The sequence below is a fragment of the Pseudorca crassidens genome, chromosome 18 (assembly GCF_039906515.1).
Source record: "Pseudorca crassidens isolate mPseCra1 chromosome 18, mPseCra1.hap1, whole genome shotgun sequence".
Lineage (NCBI taxonomy): Eukaryota > Metazoa > Chordata > Mammalia > Artiodactyla > Delphinidae > Pseudorca > Pseudorca crassidens.
In genome coordinates this window covers 66,814,098-66,833,771 of record NC_090313.1, presented here as the reverse complement: position 1 = coordinate 66,833,771, position 19,674 = coordinate 66,814,098, and the positions used below count along the sequence as shown (strand labels likewise).

Below are 19,674 nucleotides of genomic sequence, written 5' to 3'. Positions count from 1 at the left end.
ATGAGTTTTATATTAATGGATGTGTTTAAATAAATAGTTTTATGCCACCAGTGATAAAATGTTGCCTGGAATAAACTTATTATTATTAATCCTCACAAAATTCTCCAAGATTAGGTTTTATAATCATTGTTATACAATTAGAATATTAAAACTGCAAAAGATTACGGAACTTGCCCATAGACACGTGTTGCTAATTTTCCTATTAGCCTAAGCGTCCAGGTCTCTGTGACAGGGCATCAGCTTCAAAAGGACTTGTTACCTATTTGTAAAAAGATACTCAAATTAAAAACTAATAATAAACAGTGAAAAGCTTATGTATGATTAGATGACCAGAGTCCTAGAATAGTCACTGTATTAATTTCCTATCTCTGTTGTAACAAATTACTACAACTCGGTATCTTAAAACAACGCAAATTTATTATCTTACAGTTCTGGAAGTCAGAAGTCCGAAATGATTTTATGGAAGGAAAATCAAGGTGTTGGTAGGGATGTATTGCTTCTGTAGGTTTAGATCTCAATCCATTTCTTTCCCTCTTCCAGCTTCTAGAGGCTTCTCATCGTCCTTGGTTCATGGTCCCCTTCCACCTTCAAACACGGCACTAGCCGGTCAAGTCTTTCCCATGTTACATCATTCTGACACTCCTTCTTCTGCCTCGAAGGACTCATGTGAGTACATGAAGCCCAGCCAGAGAATCCAGGATGTTCTCCTAATCTCTAGATCCTTAACTAGATCACATCTTCAAAGTGCCTTCTGCCTTGTTAAGTAACATTTTCACAGGTTCTGCAGATTTTGACATGAACATCTTCGGAGGTCATTACCCTGCCTACCACAGTCAGGAAAGGCTTTCTTGAAGAAAATGCTATATAGAGTTTGAGCTTGAATGTTAGAGTTTGGATCAGCGCAGTATAATCTGAGGAAACACTGTAAGACAAGATATGGTGAGAGATTGTTTATAGTGGCCCATGTGTAGAGCCAAGACTACTGTATCATTCACTAACTAGTTTCGTGATTTCAGTTAAGTCACGTAAACTTTCAGGGTCTCCATTTTTTCAAGTATGAAATGAAGTTATTGGGCTACGTGAGTGCTATAGCACTCTTTTACCAACCACGTAATACATATACACATTTTTAACTTTTATCATATAATCATATATAATGACTATATTTTTTTAAATTGAAGTATAATTGACGTATACATTATTTTAGTTTCAGTTTACAACACAATGATTTGATATTTGTATATATTGCAAAATATTCGCCACAATAAGTCTAGTTAACATTCATCAAAATACACAGCTACAAAAATCTTTTTAATGAAAATTAAATGAGTGCATTTTTAAAAGGTCGATTGGTTGTTAAGTTCAAACAATATTTATCAAGCCTCTGGAAGGTGCATGGCAGTGTCTAAGCACGGGATAGTCATTGTACACCTTTTTAGCTTAATCAAAGCCTTACATTTCTCTTTTGATAGGGTCATGCATTTTTATTTTCCACCTGACTCATTCTGAAACAAAATGAAAAATTATGTTGTATGTTTGCTTTTCTTTCTTCTTCCATAGCTGCTAATTTTATGGCACTTTTATTCAGTCTCTCATAACTTTTTCATTTAATTAAATTCTTACAAAAATATATTACTTTCAATACTTCAGGTTTGTCAAAAGGAAAGGGAAAGTTATACAGACTCATTATGCATTGTTTGTATTTATTAGTACTTTCTAGGATTATTTGTCATCTTTCCGAGATTTATTGTGCTATTCTCTTTATGTCATACCATTCCTTCATGTGAAATAATTCCCACACCAGAGCTTACTTCATAAAAGCAAATGGACATCGTGATCTAAATTCAATATCAGCTCCCAGACTTGCCACAAGGCTTGCATTTCTACAAAATGGATTAAAAAAAAAATCTTCTTCTAAGCGCCTACTAAAGGCAATAATTTTTCCCTGATTGGATATCATCATAATACATTAGCAAAGCACAGAGAGCAGGTGCTGAGTAGACAGTTGAAGAACGTCTGCATTTTGGATAACGATGAAGTAGAGGAGGGAAGGCCCAGGTGTGGGATCCTGCTGGAGCTCCATAATGTCCCTCCCGCAGACTTCTTTCTTGCTCTCTAGACAATACCCTAGTTGGGTCTTTATGCCTCCTACCTGTTACTTGTATCAAGATACTATATCATTTATATCACCCACATCCAAAACCACCCCTTCAATCTACCCTACATACATATGCTATCACCCTGCTCTGAAGCTTCTGTAAAATAGAATAGATAAAATTCAAAGGCTTCCACAGCATGGCCCACACTTATCTTTATAATGTTATTGCACTTTTCACAAATAATTCACTATTGCCAAATATGTCTACTGTTCCTTGAATATACATACATCAAGACCCATTTCTACCTCTACCCTTCAAAATAGTTTTCTTGCCAAGGTAGCTTGGACCCTCCTTCTTCTTTCTTAAGCTATCTTTCTAGCTCTGCAAGAAGACCTTATCTTATTTCCTTAGTTTTCATGGATCAACACTTCCTTGAAATTCTATGGCACTTATAGGCTATCCTCTTCATTCATCACAGAGCTAACCACAGGTTTGCTTTCTGAAATGTAGATTGCTCTTCTTATTGTAAACATCTCATCTTCCCAACTGCATCCTAAATCCCTCAGGAATAGGGACTCTATCCTTACCTTCTTGGCATTCTCAGTCCATAGCACATAGCCAGACTCATAAATGGTTCTCAGTAGAAGTTAATAGATAATTATGATGGCTACTTTATGTTTTGGTTCAAAGGATCTAAATTATATGTAAAAACATACTGATATTTGATTATTTGTACATAATAGAGATATATAGGGGTATATTGAATAGTTTAGAAGCCATGAGATTTAGGGGGGGTCACCAAGATAAAAGTCATAACTTTTAAAATGCAAGTCAAGGCTCTGAACTGTGCCCATATCAAGTGTCAACACAAGGATATAACAAACAGCAACTCACATTCTTCCAAATATTGTCATATTTGCTAAAAAAGCACTTAAAACTCATGAGGTTTCAGGCAACTTCTAGATAATATTCTTGGGGATAGAGCCAAACACCTTCCACTTTGCTTCAAAAATTCAAAGCTCTGATATATCATGCTAACTCTAGTTTTTATATCACCAAAAATTATCACACAGTTCAGGATATATAATACCTTCCTGAGGAGATCCTATTTTTCTGGGGACACAGAAATGATTCTTACATCAGCTGAGAACAGGTATGAAGTCAGTTTTCAAGAACTGGCTCAAATATTTCTTTCTCTGGAATATCGTCTCCAAACCATTTTAGAATTAGTTGTTCCTTCCATTGTGTTCCCAAAACACAAGCTACCTTTCTCTTTTATAACATTTACCTCTGTTTTACTTTATAGTTTGTTTACATTTCCATAATTTTCACTAGCCCAACAATATCTTAAGGGTATTTCCCTTTTTGGTTTTCTTTTATATTTGTTTTCTTTTTAATGCTGGGAAATTTGCACATTAAGAGTGTTCCATAAATGTTTGTTAAATGTGTATTTTAAGAACATATGGGGGACTTCCCTGGTAGCCCAGTGGTAAAGAATCTGCCTTCCAGTGCAGGGGACGTGGGTTCGATCCCTGGCTGGGGAACTCAGATCCCACATGCCACGGGGCAACTAAGCTCGCACGCCACAACTACTGAGCTCGCCCGCCTCAACTAGAGAGCCCGTGCGCCACAACTAGAGAAGAGGAAGCCCGCACACCACAACTAGGGAGAAGCCCATGAGCCACAATGAAGAGCCCGTGCCACAGTGAAAGATCTCGCATGCCTCAGTGAAGATTCCACGTGCCGTAACTAAGACCTGATGCAGCCAAAAACTAAAAACTAAAAATAAATAAAATAAAAAAATAAAATAAAATAAACTTAAAAGAACATATGGAAGTTTGAAACTTCTATCACCTGATTCTGGAGATTTATCCCCTCAGAGGCACCTGTCGAGATTGAAGCAAACAGAAGTCCATAGAGCTGATAAAGGAAGTGATCAGGAACAATAGTAAGACTGAAGCAAACTCCTTAAAGATGGAATCACACTTTGACTTTGTAACTCTCACTGTGGCTAAAAGAGTTCTTGGTACATTTTACATGTTCGATGAAGATTTACTAAATGGATTTTAAATCCTACACCGACTGTGATAATTTCAGAGGTAAAGAAGAATTAGCATCAAATAGCAGGTACTCCCTTGCCATTGAAGACATGCTAAAAAATAGAGCTTATATTTCTATCATTTATTCCAGCTGTCTTGCATTTCTGATACTCTTGTCCCTTCCCAATTGCTGAAACTATTAGAATGAACAACCCATAAAAGTTTTTGAGGACTCACTCAACTCCTGAACCTTTTTCTGGTAACAATACCACAGGTTGTACTCAAACCCATGATTTCTATTAAGGGATATAAATTTATATGTTGTGATACAATATGATGAGCATATTACAAAATATGTGGAATCCAGATTTCAATGAAATTGTCGATGTTTAAAGTACCATCTCATTTATAACATCTATGTGTTGATGAATGTGGACAGTAATAATTGACACAACCTCTTAATGCAAACATCAGCATCTATTTCCATTATGGGGGAACTTTTTCAGATTTACTAATTACATATCTGTGGTATCAGTTTACTCTCCAATAGCAAAAATGGCATTCTATGTAACAGAATCATGAATAATTGCAAAGCTCCTTGTACTTAACTGTACCAGATGGCTTAACTATAGAGAGATTCAAATGAATGGTATTATATTTCTCAGACATCTGGAAAACTTCTAACAACATATGGAACTCAAGTAGCACTCCCAGTATTTTTTAATGGCAAAGTCATTAACATTTGCAAAAGTAAAATTCTGATATGGCAGCATTTTCCCACATCCATTGCTGTTCAGATTCCTACAGTTTTCCTAATATCAACTTATGCAAAACATTTATGTACATGAAGTGACTAGCAATCTATAGATGGTCTGAGTTTCTGTGACACAGGAAGAACTGTGAGAATTGAAAAGGAAAGATGAGCAAAAGAGAGAAAAGTATAATTTAACCTTGTTAGGAAAATAAACAATGTTCCTGAGTAGCTGAGTGTTGGTTTTTTTTTTTTAAACTGGACAGTGTTTTCTCCTCCAATTCTCACCAACTGACAATTTAACTCGTATTTGATTTATTATTTCCAAATTTAGTGTTTAAGAAAGTGGTTTGGGATATACGCAGATCTGATACTGCCTTCCTCTGGTGCCACCCGGTTTATCTGGGGTTTTTTGAGTCCCAGAATTCACTTATTTAGGAACAGTGAAAGGATCATGTCTCCAATATTCTTATGGATTACTAAACAAATTTGTTATAAATAAAATTCACTTAAAGTTATATAAGAAGATTTTTTCAACTAACTCTTGTAAGAATTAAGTAAGTTTAAAAATAATCTGTGAGGTTAGGTGACAATCAGAGTTCAATTAAGACAGTATCTTAACAATTATCCAATCACTACATACTATATGACTAAATAAATGGATAAACAGAACTTTAACATTTTCAATCTATTTCAAATGATGAAGGTTGAGAAAGAAGGAAGGAAAGGAAGAAAGACATGGAGGGAAAGAGAAGAAGGGAGGAAAAGAGGGAGAATAAGGATCAGGGGAAGGTAGGTGTTAGAAAGGGGAAAAGTCAAATAGGACTTTAGGAAAATCATTTTGGTATAAATTCTATTCCTTAATAGGACATCAAGAAATATAGTTAATTTTTGTGTGTTGCCTTGGGTCCAATAACTACTTAATTCACTTAGTAATGCTAATAATTTACTAGTAAATTCTTTTGGATATTCTAAATATACAATCATAAATCTTCTTAAATGTGTGTTGATGATTTGTGGTATATTTTCAAATATGGTTTCTACCCAGCTTTCCTTTCTTCCTCTTCTGGACTCATTGCTCATATGTCAAAACTTTTCACCATAACCTTATGTCTTTTATGTTCTTTTATATATTTTGTTTTTCTCTCTTGGCATCATCTTGATACTTTTTTACTGATCTACCTTCCAGATCACTGATCCTGTCTTCTGATGTTTTTAACCTTCCATTACAACTTTTGAATTCTTAAACTTTGGTTATTAATTTTTTTTTTACTTTTACTATTTTACTCTTTGTGTGTGTGTATGAATTTTGGGTCTCTACTAAAATCCTCCATAATTTTCTCTATGATCTTGTACATATTAATCAAAATTATTTTAATGTCTCTGTATGGTAACCCAAAATATCAATCACTAGTTGGTCAGCTTCTTATAAATAAAATACTTTTTTTCTCTTCATTTTCAGTCAGTGAGCCTACGTGTGTGTTTGTTTTGCTTTAATCATGCTATGTAATTTTGGATAAGAAGATGAACATTTTGTGTACAATATTTATGAGATTCTGGATAATGTTATCTACTTCCAAAGAACTTAAAATCTTCTCTTGGTAGGCAGATAAACAATGAATCACCTTGATATTTTCAAGCATCAGTTTGAGCTTTATAATAGTTGTTATACATCAGGTTTATATTTACCTATAGGCTGTCATACTCACTTGTAGACGATGGTACTTACTTTAAGACTCCTCTGGGGTCTAAGGTCAAAGTTGGACCACACAGCTGCTAATATTTTGGTCCGGCTTTTTAGCCTCCCAGCTGTTTTTCTTTCTGGGTTTCCTAGGGTTTTTCTCCATGCATGCACAGCTGAGGGTCAGCAGTTAACTCACAATTTGTATACAGATTTTGGGGTTCATTTCTCTGCAATCCCCTTCTCTCCAGAATTCTGTTGCTTTAATTTCAATCAATCTGGAAGCCTCAAACTCCAATCTCTTTATTCTCAGCTAAGTAGGGTTGCTGATTGCTGCTTGGTGTTTCATCCCCCAGTGGGTAAACTAGAAATTTCCTAAGGAGAAAAAGCTGAGACAGATGTGGAAATGACATGGTACACTGTCCTTCACTCAAGGACTCTAATCGCCTCAGATCCTACTTTTTCTTGCTTTCCATTGCCCTTGAACCATTGTGGGGTTTTGTTTGTTTGTTTGCTTGTTTGTTTGTTTATTTATTTTTGGCTGCGTTGGGTCTTCGTTGCTGTGCATGGGCTTTCTCTAGTTGCAGCGAGAGGGGGCTACTCTTCATTGCAGTGCACTGGCTTCTCATTGCAGTGGCTTCTCTCGTGGCGGAGCATGGGCTCTAGATGCGCAGGCTTCAGCAGTTGCGGCATGCCGGCTCAGTAGTTGTGGCTTGCAGGCTTAGTTGCTTGGCGACATGTGGGTTCTTCCCGGACCAGGGCTCGAACCCATATGCCCAGCATTGGCAGGCAGATTTTAACCACTGCATCACCAGGGAGGCCCTAAACCATTATTTTTTAAAATATATTTTGTCCAACTTTGATAATTTTTTCAGCAGTAAGGATAGTACAATTTGAGTTTCTCTCGTTACCAAAAGCAGAATACCTTTCTTGCTCAAAATTTTTATTTTTTTTTTACTGAAATATACCATAATTGTTACAGATTAAGCAACTTGCAAGTACTTAGGAAGAGTCAGAGTGTACAATCACATTCATAGTTACAAAAGCCCATTTTCTTGTATTATATCTTACCTGACAAGATGTATCTCTGCTATGAGTAGAGCCAAAGTTTTTGCTCCATTTTTGTGTTTTTGTGACAAGGCAGGCATGTCCTGTTGATGAATCTGAACACTACATCCTCAGAAACCAATGAGATGTCAGAGAAGAAATTGATAATATAAAGATGTGGAGTACAAGTCTAGACTATTGATGGGTCAAGGTCCCAAGAGACATAGAATGCAATAGAATGAGGAAAACTAAAACAAGAAGAGAGTTAGCCTAGCCAAAGAGGAGTGAAAGTTCTTCCCCAAGACTAGAAATAAAGGAACAGAAGGAGCATTAAAGATGGAGGGTTAGTTATAGGGAAACTGAAGAAGTTCTTATCAGGACTCTGTGGAGTCATGTACTGAGAGAAAACGAGGGCACAGATAGAACTGAGGGTGCAGAACAGTGGGTGAGATTTGGAATAACTTCAATAAAGTAAAGGACAAATCATAAGATTTGATCTTAAGGACTATTGAAGTTCATTAAGAGTTTACCTTAGGTTTGATAACATGGGTTGAATCTCACGGGCAAGGTACTCCACTGACTTCACGATTGGGTTTCTATCTAAGAAAGCATTGCAGGCAAAGCAGAGGACAGATAATCCAAGTGTCGTACATTATAACATCAGGGAATAAGGAATTCTGAGATTTTAATAAATGTCAAACTGAACTGTAATCATTGCCTACTAATATTAATTAGATCATATGTACATTTGAAATCAATTGAAGTTTCAGAAAATGTCAGCTGGGCAGAGAGCACGATAAAGCCAACCTAAGAAGTAAGAAGTCTTCAAGAGGAGAAAGAAGGAGCTGGAAAGTGAAAAATCTGAAGATCTTATGGGCAGAGACTGAGATACTCTAGGTGAAACACCTTCAGATGGTAATAAATATATTTATTTTTACCATATTGGAGGGTGAACGAAATCTAGAGGAGGTAAATGAGCTGATTAGGTCAAGAATCTATGAAGCCAGGTTTTTGGTTTTGTTTTTAATAAACAAAAGAAAAAGAAACTTCATTCCATAAGCAATATTTTGAAAAGAATAGTTTTGATGATCTCTCATAAATACTAGCTTATATTTAGAAAAATGTGAAATCACAGTTTAAAATTAGAAAAATGGCACTAATGGTGACAAATTCCAAGTGTAAACTTAAGCATCATTAAGTATGAGTATTCTGCCGCTCATCTAATGCTTTTTACTCAATTTTATCAAAAATCCTGTATATTTCAAACACAGTGTCTATTTCAGAGATTTGATACAACGTGTTCTTTTTCATCCATAGTTCTGGTTTCTATTCTTCACTTACAAATGTTTTATAAATGTAAATTATCCAAAGAATGTATTTTTCTTAATTTAGTATGACGTACTTATCCACTTTACAAAAGTGTAGACATACACTTTTTTTAACTAGATTACTCACAAAACGATTTAAACAACACCTTCTGGATATCAGTCTAGTTCCAGTGAACCAATAAATAGCTCTCTAAATTTCTAACTTTCAGTTCGCCAACTTTAGTCTTATTTTTTCACTTTTCTTTCTCAGGCCGTGGTTCTCAGAATATTCAGTGCAGTCCCTGAGAACAATATTATCACACACTTTGAAGCATGAAAATTTTTCTTTCTATGTCTTGCATCCTAGCAAAAGCGTTTAATGGGTACTTTTTTACAAGTTATGGATAGGATTAACAGACTATACTCTAAGTTCGTTTCAATTGCATGACTACACAGATCATATAGCAGAGGGATATCATCTGTTATACATTCATGAATTAGATCTCTAAGTCTTCTGGAGAAAATGCCCTTTGTGGAAACTACAAATAACTTCAATAGAATAATTCAAAATAAAAAATATGTGAAGGATTTATATTTTAAAGTTAAATCTGATATATGCAAAAATTTACAGTAGCTTTGTTTATAATCAATGAAAACCGGAACAGCCCAAAGGTTTTCAACCAGTCAAAAACTAGTCAACAAATAAACACACTGTAGCACAACTACCTAATGGAATAATATTCAGCAATAAAAAGGAACAAATTAGTGAAACACACAGCATGGATGAATCTACAATACAATATGCGAAGTTAAAGAAGCAAACTCAAAAGGCTACGTGCTATATGATCCTGTTTATATTACATTCTAGAAAACGCAAGACAGGGACAGAGAACATATCAATGTTTGTTAGAGAATAAGGAGTGAGGTAGAGTGTTTGATGAAAAAAGGACACAGAGAATTTTTGAGAGATGATAAAACTGCTCCATATCTGGATAGTGGTGCCGGTTGTCCAACAGTAGACATTTATCCAAGCTCATAGAGCTGTACACTGCTAAAGAGGGTGAATTTTACTTTGTGTGAATTATACTTCTATAAACCTGGCTAAAAAATGAAAAATCCTTTATTTTAAAATCATGCATTTCTTGGTATGATGCTCTAAAAAGGGTACAACACCACATCTGTAGCTTTCTTACCAAATGTGTTACCTCAATCTAATCATGACAAAACATAATGACAAATAAATGGGCATTCTACAAAATAATCCAATCATGAGAAAACAAATTAATGGGCATTCTACAAAATAACTGGCCGGTACTCCTCAAAACATAAAGACCATGAAAGTCAGAGAAACTCTCAAGGATTATCGCAGACTTGAGGAGACTAGGAGATTTGACAACTAAATGAACTTTGAAGGTGTGAATGCTGGACAAGAAAATGTATTAGTAGGACAACTTGCAAAATTTAAAGAACGTTTATAGAGTAGCTAATAAAATTGTGTTAATGTTAATTCCATGGTTTAAATCATTTTACTGTGGTCATGTAAGATGTTACCATTAGAGAAATCTAGGTGAAGGGTAGGGCAGCCATGCACACCATTTTCAGCTATTTGTAAACCTAAAATTATTTTAAATGAAAAGCTTAAAAAATGTAAATGGTCTAGAATTTCACCTTCTTGGTAGAATGTATTTGATAGAGGCAGCCTTCCCATTAGTAACAACATACTTGTATATGTTTGAAAATAATATTTTAAAGCCATCAAAGAGGTGTGAAATCAAAAAGCACTAGATGACCTCCAATACCAAATAGGGAAAATACTTACCTATATGAGCTGATAACTGCTGGCCCTTTTATTTCCTGAGCAAATTTGCTGTTCTTGGACATGATCTGTGATCAAGCATTTTATAGGCAGAGAAATGCTCTAAAAAGAAGACAAAGCAACAGAGATTTCGATGGCCATTTGGGCTGAAATCTAGTGGATGCTCAAATACATTGCCTATTTTATCAACTAGGACATTTGCTAAGTCTGCGGTGGCACAGGAGACTGGGAGTGTGAGCCTAAGATGTAAGGCCAAATCTCCCACAGTCTTGAGGCGTGACCCTCCAGCAGGATTCTAGGTGTCTATGCTGTAATTTTCCTTTAAGTATTTCCAGAGATTCAATACTTTTTCTTTATATACCACAGATCTCTCTAACAGCATGAAATATTACAGGTATTACAGCCAAAAAAGTAAGTCCTCTGCAAAGTCTGAACATGTAACAGAGACAGATTCACACCAGAGGGAACTGCAGTAAATCCACGAGAGCTCTCTTCCTCAAGATATTTGTCACATTTTGAATTCACATGAGTGTCTTAAAAGCTAACTTAAAATATCCAGAGGGCATAACTTTCATGGTGAGAGAGGCAGGAGCTACTGATTTTTCTATGAATGGGTTCAAACAGTCAGTGAATTGAAAGAACACAACAATAAGATTCATTAGAGCAAAACACTTAACACCAACAATAAAGAGAAAATCTTATTTATGACCACAGAAAAAAAGACATTTTACCTTTAAAGAAGCAACAATGTCAAGTGTCCAGATTTTCAAGTGTGCATGAAGCATAGACCAAGATAGACCACAAGTTGGGCAATAAGGGCTTCCCTGGTGGCGCAGTGGTTGAGAGTCCGCCTGCCGATGCAGGGGACATGGGTTCGTGCCCCAGTCCGGGAAGATCCCACATGCCGCGGAGCGGCTGGGCCCGTGAGCCATGGCCGCTGAGCTTGCGCGTCCGGAGCCTGTGCTCCGCAGCGGGAGAGGCCACAACAGTGAGAAGCCCGCGTACCGCAAAAAAAAAAAAAAAAAAGAAGATATCTAAATGGCCCATAAGCACGAAGAGCTCCTCAACTTCTTTAGTCGAGTGAAATTCAATTAAAACCACAATGTGATACAACTACACACTGCTAAGAGTGACTAAAATTTAAAATACAGATAATAGTACCGTGGAGTACAGTACCGGAATTAGTTCAACAGCTTTGGAAAGTTGTTTGACAGCATCTACTAAGGCTGAGTACGTACATGCCTATCACCAGAAAATTCCACTCCAAAATAAGTACCAAGCAAAGATGCATATTTACATTACAAAGGCATGTACAAATGTCCATTACCGCACTTATTTATCATAGCCCAAAACCAGAACTAACCCCCAAATCCATGAATAGTAGACTCATAAATAAATTACAGCATATTCACACAATGGAATACTACAGAGCATTGAGAATGAATGAACACAGTTACATGGAGCAGCATGAACATGTAGAAGGATGAACCTCAAAAACATCATATTGAACAGAGGAACCCAACATAAGGGAGTACTTATTACATGATTGCATATATGCTTTGCAAAATCCAGCAAAACTAAACACTATATATTTACGTGTTCATCATAGAAACTAAAATTTTAAAGAAAATTAAATGAAATATTACAAATTAATATTACAAAATATTACAAATTAATATTTGTAATTAATACAAATTAATATTTGTAATTAATACAAATATTACAAATTAAATATTAATATTACAAAATATTACAAATGAAATATTACAAAATCCATGACTGGTCAAGGAGAGAGACTCAGGGTGCTCAAAAGTACAAGTATTATGTCAATTATCAATCTTGGTGGTGGTTTTGGTAGCATTCTAATTGTCCTTTAAAGTGCTCAATTCTATTTACTCTTTCACAAGTATGGTATGTTTCACAGTTAGAAACAATGTTAAGAAAGTGAACAATTTTCTACAAAAATAGTCGTATTTTATATATTTTCAAAGTAAAAATCACATCTTACTTGTATATAAAAGAAAATTTTGAATGCCTTTTGAAGCTATTCCAAATTCTCTGATATCTTTATAAAAGGTCTTCTTACTACCAAAGTTACTATTTAGAGAAGGACTGTATTGAAGTTTTGACCAGAAGGAAATATTGATTTTTCCATAGATTTTACCAGAGCTACATCCCTGGAAAAGTAGATGGGAATCAGCAAACTCCAACTTGCAAACTACAAGAAATTAGTATTTCCCGGTGAATAGAGTTTGCGGCATGAAATGATAAGAGGGAAGACTCAACAGATAAGAAAGAGGCTGATTATGGAGATCAAGAACCTCTTCTCAACTCAGGAATTAACACTTCGCCTGGCACGTGCTGTGAAGTCACTGAATCCTTTTAAACAGAAAACTGCCATGGTTGGATGCGCATTTTAGGTAAATTAAGCTGGCGGCAATGTGGAAGCCTAAATATGAAATGCTAAACAGCGGCAGATTTTCTCTTTCTAAAAGAAGCTATAAAAACTAGAGTGATAATTTCTCCTTATATTTTTTGAATCTCTGTGTAGTTTAACTTTCAAAGACTTACTAGTGCCAACAGAATAACATTCAAAAAAAAAGATCCTTGCCATCTCTAAGTCCTCCATTCTCTTTTCCAGGATCATGTATTTGCTGGTGCAGAGTTTCTCAAGCCTGAATCTAAGGACCTCAGGACTCCTTTTCTTGTCTAGGCAAAGTCCATTTTCTTATCTGTGAAAATCCTACTCATCTACCCTTCCTTCCATTGGGCGTTTCCTTATTCTTCTGAGTCAATCACATCTTCCCTTTTGGTCCCTCAGAACTGTTTCAGCCTCTATTGTGCACTTACTTTATCCTATCATGTATTCCACTCAGTTGCTTGTGCACTCTTATCTCCTACAAAATTTCTACCTCACTATTTGCATCTCTGCACGACTCCTCAGTACTTTGTACATTATAAATGTTCAATAATGCTTTAATGAATAATCCTCTATACATTTGCTTTGGAAATGAGGGTTTTCTTCTCTCAAGGGAGTATTTTTTAAAATTAATTAAAATGTATTTTATATATATATAATACATATATATTTTTATATATAAAACATGTAAATATGTATAGTGTTTATATATAAAGTATAGTTAGTAAGTACATACTATATATAGTTAGTATATACTATATATACATATAGAGTATATATATATATATATATATATATATATATATATATACACCAAGCACATATTAGACATTCTTCTAGATCACACATGCTGAAGGAAGGGAACATTGCCCCCAAGGAGACAAACTTGGTCTGGAGGAGGGGGGAAACTTAAGCGCTATGTGATTTGTAAACCTCCAAAGGGCTATAATGCATTGTAGTATTAAAATTTCACAGGGTGTGGATGACTAAGAAAAATATCTTTAAAGACTCTACATGGAGTGCAACTTTTTAAAAGTTAAGAGACGTTATACTAGACACATAGTAGAGAACAGACAGATAAAATACCTACTCCAACAGAGGTTATGTTGTAGAGAGGAAAGGCAGACCAACACATGACTATACAAGCAACATATGAGTGGAAAATGTCCTGAATAGGACAGAGTGAGGGTTTTGTGATAGATTAACAGGAAAGGTGCTTTAAATTGGAAGGTTTGATTGGTCTCTCTACTGGGAGAACCTTCAAAATGAGTGGATTTCTAGATATCTAAATGATAAGGCGCAACCGTTCTAAACTGTAGGGGAAGAGAATTCAAGGCAGAGAGAACAGTTAGTGCAAAAGTCCTACTTTAAAGATTGGTTCGTTGTGTCTGAGGAACAGAAAACCTGTGTGGCTGTAGCTTATGAGGCAATAACTGGTATGACATGTGAGTTCAGGAGAAGCTTCTTTTTAACATGGAGAGAGAACCGCTTGTTTTCATACTAACGGGACTAATCCAGCCTTACAGAATTAAAACTAGGAGGAAGATGGGAAAATTGCTGGATTGATGTCCTTGGATGCAATAGGGGACTAGACCTCAGTGCAAAAGGTGAGGATTGATTTTAAATAGAACCATGAATATTTTCACCTCCAGTATAGGAGGCAGGAAGGCAGAGAGTATATGTGCAAATGTTAATAGGTGGGTGTTCTCTTCTGATTTTCTGGGTAAAGTAAGAAGCAAGATCATCAGCTTAGTGAAGACTGGGGAGATGGTGATGTATGATGGGTGGTTTTAAAATAGTTCTCTAGGAAAAGAAGAGAGTCAATGGATTAGGAAATATGGAATAATTGTCTGAGACTTAAAGGACGCATTAGAAATTTATAGGGATGAATTTGAACTGAGAATGGTCATTCTGGTTGTGTGGTTATCTCCAGTCACATTCAGTTGCATGGTAGCAAATGCAAAATAAGCAGACATTTGCTTTTAACTAGGGTTGTGGTTTTGACAAGCAAGTCAATGAAGGGAAAGAAGGACCAGGGAATTGAGCATTAATGCAATGGAATGATGATGATTGACTGTGGGATTTAAGTCAGACAGGAAGGCAAAGAATATATCAAAGAAGTGAGAGGGAGTGAAAAGATAATAAGATCAGCGAATGGCCCTTTAGACTATGCAGCAGTTGCATTTATTTATAATGACAAGGTCCATGCAAGAATATTGCTGTGGGGTGAATGGCTGAGACGGTGTGAAGGAGGGCACAGTATTTGAAGGGGAGGAGTTCAAGGAATTTATTTCTAGCATTAGTGCCTTTAATGCATCCTCTACATGTTTATTGAGGTCATTGAGAAGATGAGTCAGGTTGAACAGATTGAATGTGAGCCGTAAAAACAGTCACTCTAATACATATTCTGTTAAAGATGGAAACAACAGTAGAAAGAGCAAATTTTGACTCTTGTTGGAATGTTATGAATTCAGATAGAGTGGAGAGTGGGGAGATGGGAGCAAGGTCAAAGGACAGGACTGACTTAATGACATTCAACTGCCTGATTAGAGTGTGCACCAACATTGAAAGAAAGGAAAGCCCCATGAGTGCAAAACAAAGAGAACATGGGTGAAATCACTGAACATTAAAACCAATTTTTAAAACACATTTAAACATAAGCAATTATTTTCAGCTATTCTGACTACTCTTCATATTTGATGTGCATTACTCAAGGAGATAGTTAAAACCAATTTAAAAAAATCATATTATGAAGTATTGATTCCAACTGCAGTCAAGTCTAATCTTATTTCTTATAAAATGTTTATAAATTTTCTATGAATTTATAACAAAAGTAAAGTTACATTATAGTTTATGGATCAATTGGTCTTAGTAACAATATATCCATACGCATATATATGTAATATGTGTATGTGTGTACATATATAAACATCTATACCTTTCACTAAACACATAGGGAAATTTATCATAATGTTTAAAAAAATGCTATAGTTATTCATAATTTTAACACATAATAATTTTTTCCATTATTCTCAAAGGCAGAACAACATAATTTTCACACACACACACACACACTCACTCATGCATGCTATGGAAGTAATATATGCCTTTTATCATGCCATTTGCTTTATCAATAACTAATAATTTTTAGATACACATTATATAATGCTAAAAATTAAATAATAAGAAAAAACATATGAATTTATATTTTATAGCTTACAAAATGGGTAACAGAGCATATAAAACCTGGAAAATTTTAATCCCAACTGCTTTTGGTAAAGTCTCCTGCAAAACACTTATATTAACTTAGTTTTCAGTGTTTTTATAATACTTATTGAAATTGTATGAACACGTTTATTTGGGTTGGTAACTGCCGTTACCTTTTTTTTTTTTTTTTGTAGTTACCTTTTTATTTCAGAAAAATAATTACTTTTTGCCTGCTTAGATTATATTACTGATATTTTCTATTAATAAAATGAGGGTATGTCTGTAGGCTCTGAGGTTTTATTATAGATGTATTTAAAGTATGAGGTAAAAGTAAATATTTTAATGAAAAAGATGTATTGAAAATATCAACACTTATTTTTCATTCTTTCTCAGTGCATTGGATTATACTAGATAGATTTAAGTAAAAACATAACAAATGAGTAGTGATATATTTGGTAATTTATATCATTATGTTTCCAAAAAATTAAAAAGTAAGTAACTCTAATATTTAAGAAATAAAGTCATCTGGCAATCAAATGGTTTCAAAGTTTTACTTTCTACAGAAGTAAAAATCACCTAATCAAGTTGTCAGCTGATAAATTATAATAAGTACATATGAGGAGAGATCACCATGGGATTTTTAGGTTTTAGCTCAGGAGAAGTTCAAGAAACTGGCTGAAGTGGTATTGCAAAACACCCTCTAACCCATCTCATTGTTTATATAATAAACTTACTTGATGCTTACATTTATGACAACAAAGAACAGAAATAAACTACTGTTATTATTATCTTCTTCTAGCAATTGGTAATACGTATCCATGAATATGTAAATGAATAGAAAAGAAAGCCTCATTTATCTCATTAAAAAACATATCTAATAAAGCTTACTTTTACTTAATTTGTATTTATGAATATTTTTATATCTCTATTATTCCCACCAGTTGTTTACTACTTGTATGAACTGAAATTTTTTTTCTCTGCCTTACGATTGCAGAGAAATTTAGAAAAGCCATTTTTATATATATATATATATATATATATACACACACACACATATATATACGTACATGTTTTGTTATGCAGTTACTTAACAAGTGATCAATAAAAGACTTTCCAGCATAAACTTATATTACATTGGAAAGCATTCTAACATTCTGTGATATAAATAAAATGGAAATCAGAGTTCCAGCAAGTACAAGAAACAATTTAAATTTTCCAACTGCTAAAGAAGAAATTGTTCATGTACTCTAAGAATGGATGGTGGTTTATTTCAAATCACTCTGGTATTTAGCTATCATTGCATTCATTGAAAAGTTATATACAATAATTACTTTTTAAATAATAATACTTCTGATTTGATAGAAATTATATTTTTTGCAACTAGTTAAACTTAAAATTATAATAAAACCTTTTAGATATTAACTTGAAAATCTGGGGGGAATACATATTGGTCAAAATTATTTTAGTGGGTACATGAATATTTGAAGCTTATTGCTGTTAGGAAACCCACATCTGACCTCTGGCCATAGATCTGGTAATTGCATTCATATCACGTTTCCCTCTGTTAACTAACTTTGATACCCTGACAGGTGTGACTTCCGGGTCAGTCCTCACTGGCCCTATTCGTGGCCTCTTCAGTTCTCTTGAGTCTCAGATCTCAAGGATATCTCTGACAGCTCTTCAGCCTCAGAGCCAAATAACTCCTCTGGTCTATGAAAAACGTTTTTATTCTGTCTTTATCGTTTCAGATAGAAAAGAGTCATTAGAAAATCTCTATAGGAGCAACAGACACCTTTACCTCTCGTCTTTTCCTGTTTCACCTTTCAATTTTTTTTGTTGTTGTTTTTTTCCCACAGGGCAGAAAAAAGAAGAAAACTGATATACTAAATATTCCCACACTGTGGCTTACCTTTAAGACTCTCAGTCTTTTGAAATCCTATCTTCTCTAATTATTGCCTGGTTGGTCACACTGAGACATAACTTGTATTTTAAACGTTTTATCTCTATCTGGACTCAAGATAAGCATTCATACAGCTACTGTGCATGTGATTGCATGGTCACAGGTTATATACACGCAAACTTAAATCGTGCATCTGGAACTCGTCTTGACTTAAAACCTGCAATCTGCCTAGAACAGACACCATGCTTTATCTCGACCTGATAAACTCAATTTGAACTGCTTCTACTCTAATATTTGTTCACTTGGGTAAAAGAGGCAGATATTTTGAAGTGTCACTATAGCATAGAGTGCTATTAGCCATTTTCCCCCTTTTTCCATGGTAATAAAAATTGTAGCTGTATTTATTATTATCCTGTTAAGATATTATAATTCTCAGTAGTGACATCAGCAAGAATAGCAGAGCAAGGAACATAAAATACCCTCTCCTCCATAAAATCAATGAAAACACTGTTTAAAATGGTCAAAATAAACTTTTTCAGAACTCTAGAAATTAACCAGAGGCATAGAACAATCCAGAGAGCATTGTCCCAAAAAAAACCCAACAAAAACCAAGCCGTCCAATTAAAAAATGAGCAGAATATCTGAATAGACATCTTTCCAGAAAAGACATTTCAGATGGACAACAGGTGCATGAAAAAAAGTGCTCAATATCACTAATCACCAGAGAAATGAAAATCAAAACCACAGGGAGATATCACCGCAGCACCTGTTAGAATGATTACTATCAAAGACAGGAAATAAATGTTGGCAAGGATGTGGAGAAAAGGGAACCTTTGCGCACTGTTGGTGAGAATAAAAATCGGTGTAGCCGCTACGGAAAATGGTATGGAGATTCCTCAAAAATAAAACTGCCATATGGGAGTAATCCCACGTCTGGGTATTTAACCAAAGAAAATGGAAACACTAACTGGGAAAGATAACTGCACTCCCATGTTCACTGCAGCACTATTTACAATAGCCAGGATTTGGAGACAACCTAAGCGTCCATTGATGGATGAATGGATAAAGAAATTGTGGTATAAATATACAATAGAATATTATTCAGCTATAAAGAAGAATGAAATCTTGCCATTTGTGACATGAATAGACCTTGAGGGCATTACACTAAGTGAAGTAAGTCAGATAGAGAAAGACAAATACCATATGCTCTCACTTATAAGTAAAACTCTTAAAAAAAAAAAAACAAGCTCATGGACACAGAGAACAGATTGGTGGTTACCAGAGGCAGGAGGTGGAGGTGGGTGAAATGAGTGGAAGAGGTTAAGAGAAAATAAGTCATGGGATGTAACATACAGCATGATGACTATAGTTATGTCATGATGACTGTACTGCATATTTGAAAGTTGCT

General features: G+C 34.9%; 1 long non-coding RNA gene across 1 annotated transcript; it reads right to left on the bottom strand.

Moving 5' to 3' along the window:
- Window positions 1-495: 495 nt before the first annotated feature.
- On the bottom strand, window positions 496-11,555 carry LOC137211314 (uncharacterized). Its single transcript, XR_010937025.1, has 3 exons — window positions 11,472-11,555; window positions 10,744-10,842; window positions 496-922 (listed from the first exon to the last, which is right to left on the bottom strand). It is a non-coding gene; the product is annotated as an uncharacterized lncRNA (long non-coding RNA).
- Window positions 11,556-19,674: the final 8,119 nt, after the last annotated feature.